The 6,335-nt window shown below is 35.8% G+C and overlaps 3 non-coding genes across 3 annotated transcripts; 2 read left to right on the plus strand and 1 right to left on the minus strand.

The window, feature by feature from the left end:
• The first annotated feature begins 2,180 nt into the window (after nucleotides 1–2,180).
• Nucleotides 2,181–2,267, plus strand: TRNAS-GGA (transfer RNA serine (anticodon GGA)). The gene has a single exon. It is a non-coding gene; the product is annotated as a tRNA-Ser (tRNA).
• A 1,268-nt stretch (nucleotides 2,268–3,535) lies between these two features.
• On the minus strand, nucleotides 3,536–3,608 carry TRNAT-UGU (transfer RNA threonine (anticodon UGU)). The gene has a single exon. It is a non-coding gene; the product is annotated as a tRNA-Thr (tRNA).
• Nucleotides 3,609–5,336: 1,728 nt separating this feature from the next.
• On the plus strand, nucleotides 5,337–5,409 carry TRNAF-GAA (transfer RNA phenylalanine (anticodon GAA)). The gene has a single exon. It is a non-coding gene; the product is annotated as a tRNA-Phe (tRNA).
• Nucleotides 5,410–6,335: the final 926 nt, after the last annotated feature.

Genomic DNA, 6,335 nt, shown 5'->3' on the forward strand with positions numbered 1-6,335 from the left:
AGGCCGTACCTATTTCTTCATATTTGGCTCCTATGAAGTCTCTTTCTTTGCTACAGCTGATAAAACTCGTTGCTTTGAATGATGCATATGTAGAAAGCCTATTTTTTTCTAGTATTTACTAGGAGGTTTGATCTTTCTTTCCTTCTTTCTATAGTGGAGATAGTCGCACGTAATGACAGATGACGGCCATATTATTAAAAGCTTGTGGTAAGAATGGGTTTCGTTCGAGTGCCCGGAAATAATATTCCAAAGCCTTCGTATGTTCTCCGTTGCTTGTGTGGATAAGGCCTATGTTATAGAGTATATAACTTCGATCATAGGGATCAATTTCTAGTCGCATAGCTTCATAATAATTTTGTAAAGCTTCCGCATAATTTCCTTCGGATTGAGCTGACATCCGTTACGGTCGTTCATTCTATTCAAAGAATCTCCGTTCCAGAAACGTACGTGAGACTTTCATCTCATACGGCTCCTCCCTTCTGTGCATAGTAATAAGGGGAATAATCCATGGAATCAAAAAAGATTGAAATATTCTCATTATGAACTGACAGGGGCTGGTGTTTTTACAAGAAATCTCTAGCCAGCCTTCCTGCAAGAGGTCTATATTTTCTTAACACCAACCATGTTGGTGCTAGATAGAAATGGTAACTCCAACAATTTCTTTGTCCTCAACGCCCCCTATTTCCAGGAATTAGTCACTTCAACGATCTTCGATGGTTATACGGGTATCCAAAGTACGAACGAGATGGATGTTTGTTGTCCCAACCATTCTTGTTAGTCCCGATCCCGATAAGGAAAAGGGGTAATTTATAACAAAGTTTTCGCGTTGTTGATTCCTAGGTGTAGTGCTTCTTCCTCTATGCCGCCTATTGGTCTGGTCCTAGTGGAGTCGGATTGACCTACAATACAGAACCTGTAGGTGTAACCTTTCGCTCAATACTCAAATCAACAATTGAAGCATCTGAGGCTGCATCAATCGGGGATACACGACAGAAGGAATTGTTCTATCTCTAAATTTCACCTTCACCGAGCATAGGTTTATTTCAAAAATCTTTTTTCTTTGTATTACGAATCATGTCTCTTTCTCGTAAGACTGAGGTCGGTAAATCATAAATAATAAATAAATAATAATAAAAAAAAATCAAATCGCACCATCTCTGTAATAGGTAAATGCCTCTTTTTCTCCTGAGGTTGTCGGAATTATTCGTAATAAGATATTGGCTACAATTGAAGAGGTCTTATCAATAAAATTTCCATTTATCCGAGATCTAGGCATGGTTAACAATCCATTCCATAATTCTTCTCATTACCCCTAGAGGGAAAATGATCCCACAAACAAAGGAATTGTATAGTACGAAATCACATAAAAACAAACGGACTCATTCTAAAAAAAAAGGTGTCGACCTTCCACTCAAATTGTCCCTTTGGGGCAGGGATGGATAGGAAATATTTGAATCCGATTGTATTTCATTTAAATTAAGTATTAAGTATAAATATTAAGTAGTATACCAATGAACGGAACTATTCCTATTTTATCGAAGCTCAGGAATCAAGGAAGTTTTTCCTACAGATTCTGATGACTCTAGAAGTTTTGATTTGATTATGATCCAAAGAAAAAAAAAATCAAATCAAATAATAGAATCATTCCATGATGAAAATAGAATAAGAATAACCATCCATTTTTTGTGCATAGTGTGTATACACCACGCAATCGAAATATCAAAAAAATCCATGGGACGATTCATGAATTTGTAATAGATTGTGGGGTAGCTCATGAGAGGAATTGTTGTTGAGAAATCTGAAACTAGAAAGGAATTTTGGAATTCCTATGGAACCATAATAGTCTAAATGTAACCATAGTATAAAATAGGGTCAGTTGACTTGTTCCAATTCATTGGTTTAATCCAGTATAAATCTAAGAATAAGACGGGATCGTCTTCTTGACAAACATGAATAGATAGATTCTATCTATTTTTTTTTAATCTTTTTAATAAGATAAGAAAAAGATAAGAAAAAAAATGTTTTTTTATCCCTCGATCCTCGAGGGAAGATCTTTCTTTAATGAAAAGTTTTCTATTTTCTATTTAGAATTGATTGGTCATACCTGTATTGCAATAATACAATAATATGAATGACTCGCTATTCACTCGGTTTCTGGGTCATAATCATAAGATTATGTAGGAGAGATGGCCGAGTGGTTCAAGGCGTAGCATTGGAACTGCTATGTAGGCTTTTGTTTACCGAGGGTTCGAATCCCTCTCTCTCCGTACCTTCACCTAATTCACCAACGGTACCGACTACAATGTATCAAATCAAATAACAATTGATACGAGTATTCCAATCGTACTTTATTTGATATAGATTCTCTATTCCTAATTGCTGTGGTATGGAAAATACCGGAACGGAAAGAATGGACAAGGAATAAAAATCTCACCGCTGATCCATTTGTAATACGTGAATGGGAGAAAAATCCGGATCAAACCTCTTAGATCTATTTACTTCGGCGAAAGAAAAAAAAGGGGCTTGTCCAAAGCTTTGTTATTTTAGTTAGGTTCAAGTCTGACGGGAATAATATTCTACGACTAGCAACTCATTGATTTTCAAACCGATCCACTTAATATCTATTATTTGATTTACTAATCCTTTATATTGGGATGAATAAAGACTCAAATGTTTTGCCAACTCCTCGTGGGGGGATGAATCCATATAATTTTGAATCAGAGCTCTGGATCTTTGTTCATCCCTCATAGTAATAATATCTTGGGGTTTGCAGCGATAACTTGGGATATCTACTATACGGCCATTAACTAAAATATGTCTATGATTAACTAATTGCCTGGCTCCCGGAATGGTCGAAGCCATACCCAATCGAAAAAGGATGTTATCCAAACGCATCTCAAGTAGTTGTAGTAAAACCTGACCTGTTGACCCTTTGGCTTTCCCAGCAATACGAACATATCTAAGTAATTGTTGCTCTGTCAGACCATAATGAAAACGCAATTTTTGTTTTTCTTCTAGACGAATACGATATTGAGATCTTTTCCCGGAACGCGATTGGTTTCTAAGATCACTTCCGGATCTAGGTCTTTTCCTAGTGAGTCCCGGTAAAGCCCCTAGACGGCGTATTTTTTTGAAACGAGGCCCTCGGTAACGAGACATAAAGACTCCTTAATTTTATTGAAATTTCATTTTACAGAATAAACCTAAATTAATACTGAACTAAACGATAAACGAAGCTAAATCCACTGAAGTACTACAAAGAGGAATAAGATGAATTGTATCAATATCCGTATTATTTTGTATATTGTATATATGGGAAGTTAAGGATCCTTTTCTTGATTTGTTCTGTATAGATCAAACGGCTCCAATCCGTTTTTTATTCTTTATTCATAGTTGGAAGTTCCCGCGACATAACATAATAGATCGGTAACCCGACATTTGGAGAAAAAAAAGGGGGGGGTCTTCTCAATATTCCTTGGTCTCAAGGAAAGATGATCAATCCTGATAAAAAAAAAAAAATAGAACAAATAGAGAAAGCCGACTATCGGAATCGAACCGATGACCATCGCATTACAAATGCGGTGCTCTAACCTCTGAGCTAAGCGGGCTCATATAACAGAAATAGTGCGTGAATAGGAATTCGGGAAACTATTGGGATCTTAGTTAGCTATTAGCTATTAATAATTATTAATATTAATTATTATAAATTATTATAACATATTAATTAATATTAATAATTATTAATATAATATGAATTTTGATTTTATTTTTGATTATTTTCTATTTGATTATTTATTTTTGATTATTTCATTTATTAGTAGTCACTAGCACTAGAATTTTTTTTTTTCATTCAAATCAAATTTAAAAAACGCAAAATAATACTATATACATATGAAATAATTCTATATTCTATTATAGAATAGAATATAACTATTAGTTATAGCAGTTATAGCAGATTATATGAATTCTATTTCTATTAGAGTGTAGTTCCTAAGGAAAGGATAAGATAAGGATGCAATCCAGATCCTACTGAGATATTCCTTTTGTTTCATTCGGAAAGGGAGGAGATAGGACGAAAAAAAAAAAAAGAAGAATGAATATCGACCGTTCCAGTATTCCAAACTGCGCGGGAAAAATGAGAGGGGGGGGGAACATCTATATGTGGGATATATCCATCCATATTGAATTGCAGATACATCAATGATAGAATCATTTCTGATTGGACCAAATAATGGAATGGTCCTCCAATAGATATGAAAGAAGATGGGCAAGAAATAAAATAGGAGCAGACACTTTTTCGATATAGGAATCAGTATCTAATGAATTCAATGGTTCCAACATAAATGAAAGAAGGGGATGGGATCACAATGAGATCGAGATCTCATAAGGGGGATATGGCGAAATTGGTAGACGCTACGGGCTTGATTGGGTTGAGCCTTGGTATGGAAACCTACTAAGTGGTAACTTCCAAATTCAGAGAAACCCTGGAATTAAAAATGGGCAATCCTGAGCCAAATCCAGTTTTCTGAAAACAAGGGTTCAGAAAGCGAGAATCAAAAGAAGGATAGGTGCAGAGACTCAATGGAAGCTGTTCTAACGAACGGGGTTGACTACATTGGTAGAGGAATCCTTCTATCAAAACTCCAGAAAGGATGACCTTATTTAAGTACATAGACGTACTTAAATATCAAATGATTAATCACGACCCGAATCCGGATTTTTTGATTATTTATATGAAAAATTGCAGAATTCTTGCTAAATTAAATCGATTCCAAAAGGAAGAATCGAAGATTCAGTGATCAAATCATTTACTCCAGAGTCTGAAAGATCTTTTGAAGAACTGATTAATCGGACGAGAATAAAGATAGAGTCCCATTCTACATGTCAATACCGACAACAATGAAATTTATAGTAAGAGGAAAATCCGTCGACTTTTGAAATCATGAGGGTTCAAGTCCCTCTATCCCCAATAAAAAAAAAAAGGCCTATTTTATTCCATTCCCTAACCATTTATCCTCTTTTTTCGTCAGTGGTTCAAAATGAGCTTAGCTATGTTTCTCACTCACTCTACTCTTTCACAAATGGATCCGACCAGAAATCTTTCTCTCTTATCACAAGTCTTGTGATAGATATGATCTACGTACAAATGAACATATATGGCAAGGAATCTCCATTATTGAATCATTCACAGTCCATATCATTACTCTTACACTTACAAAGTCTTCTTTTTGAAGATCCAAGAAATTCCAAGGCTGAGGTAAGATTTTCTAATGTTTTTTGAGTCCCTTTAATTGACATAGACCCAAGCCCTCTAGTAGGATGATGCGTCGGGGATGGTCGGGATAGCTCAGCTGGTAGAGCAGAGGACTGAAAATCCTCGTGTCGCCAGTTCAAATCTGGTTCCTGGCACGTGGTTAATATATCGAATAGATACTCATACAAATGAATCGATATGGATCGGGATCCATATTCTATTCGTTAATAGTCTAGATCATGATACATACTTATCCATCTAGGGATATATCTAGATCCCCCATTTTTTTTTTTGATGGGTAAAGAAAAGAATTAGATTCTGTTCCCTCTTCTTTTTTGTTTGTTCATACTGTACCTGCTCTCGCTCAAAAAGAATGTTAATACTTCATACATATTTGAATTGAAGTTAGTTGGCTGAAAACCCAAAAGTCTAGTCTAGAGAGGAATCGAAGGGTAGGAATAGACAGGATTCATTTCAGATACAGTACAAAGAAAATCTGATCCCCTTTTCATTTCTGAATTTTGAGTTCATAATTTCATATTTTCTTTCATATTCTATTTCTTCACTTTCTCTTTCTTCACTCCCTCCTACGTGACTTTTCGGGGCCCATCTAAGTGATGTGCGCGGTACAAAGTTCATGGTGCAGAACTCTTTTGATTCATCCTATTGGCTTTGCTCATCCGAAATGGATATCTTCCAAATTGGGGAATATCAATGAAGCCCCTTTAGTAGCCCATTCATAATACTGAGATGAGAGTCCAGTTATTCTGTTTCATCTAGAACAGAACATAAAAAGATTCCTTGAATATCTGGAGTCGTAGAAGTGAATATTAGTTTCTTATCATTCAATGAGCATCTTGTATTTCATAGAAATTGGGGGCAATATAATCCTTACGTAGGGGCCAGCCTATCCAACTTTCAGGCATCAAGATACGTTTCAGGCGTGGATGATTTTCATAAGAGATTCCCAACATATCATAAGATTCCCGTTCTTGAAAATCAGCACTTTTCCAAATCCAGAAAACAGACGGGATTCTAGGATTCCTCCTTGGGGCAAATACTTTTATGCATACCTCTTCGG

Source organism: Tasmannia lanceolata, unplaced genomic scaffold, assembly GCF_043159265.1.
Source record: "Tasmannia lanceolata isolate RefF3 unplaced genomic scaffold, GAP_Taslan_0.1 ptg000224l, whole genome shotgun sequence".
Lineage (NCBI taxonomy): Eukaryota > Viridiplantae > Streptophyta > Magnoliopsida > Canellales > Winteraceae > Tasmannia > Tasmannia lanceolata.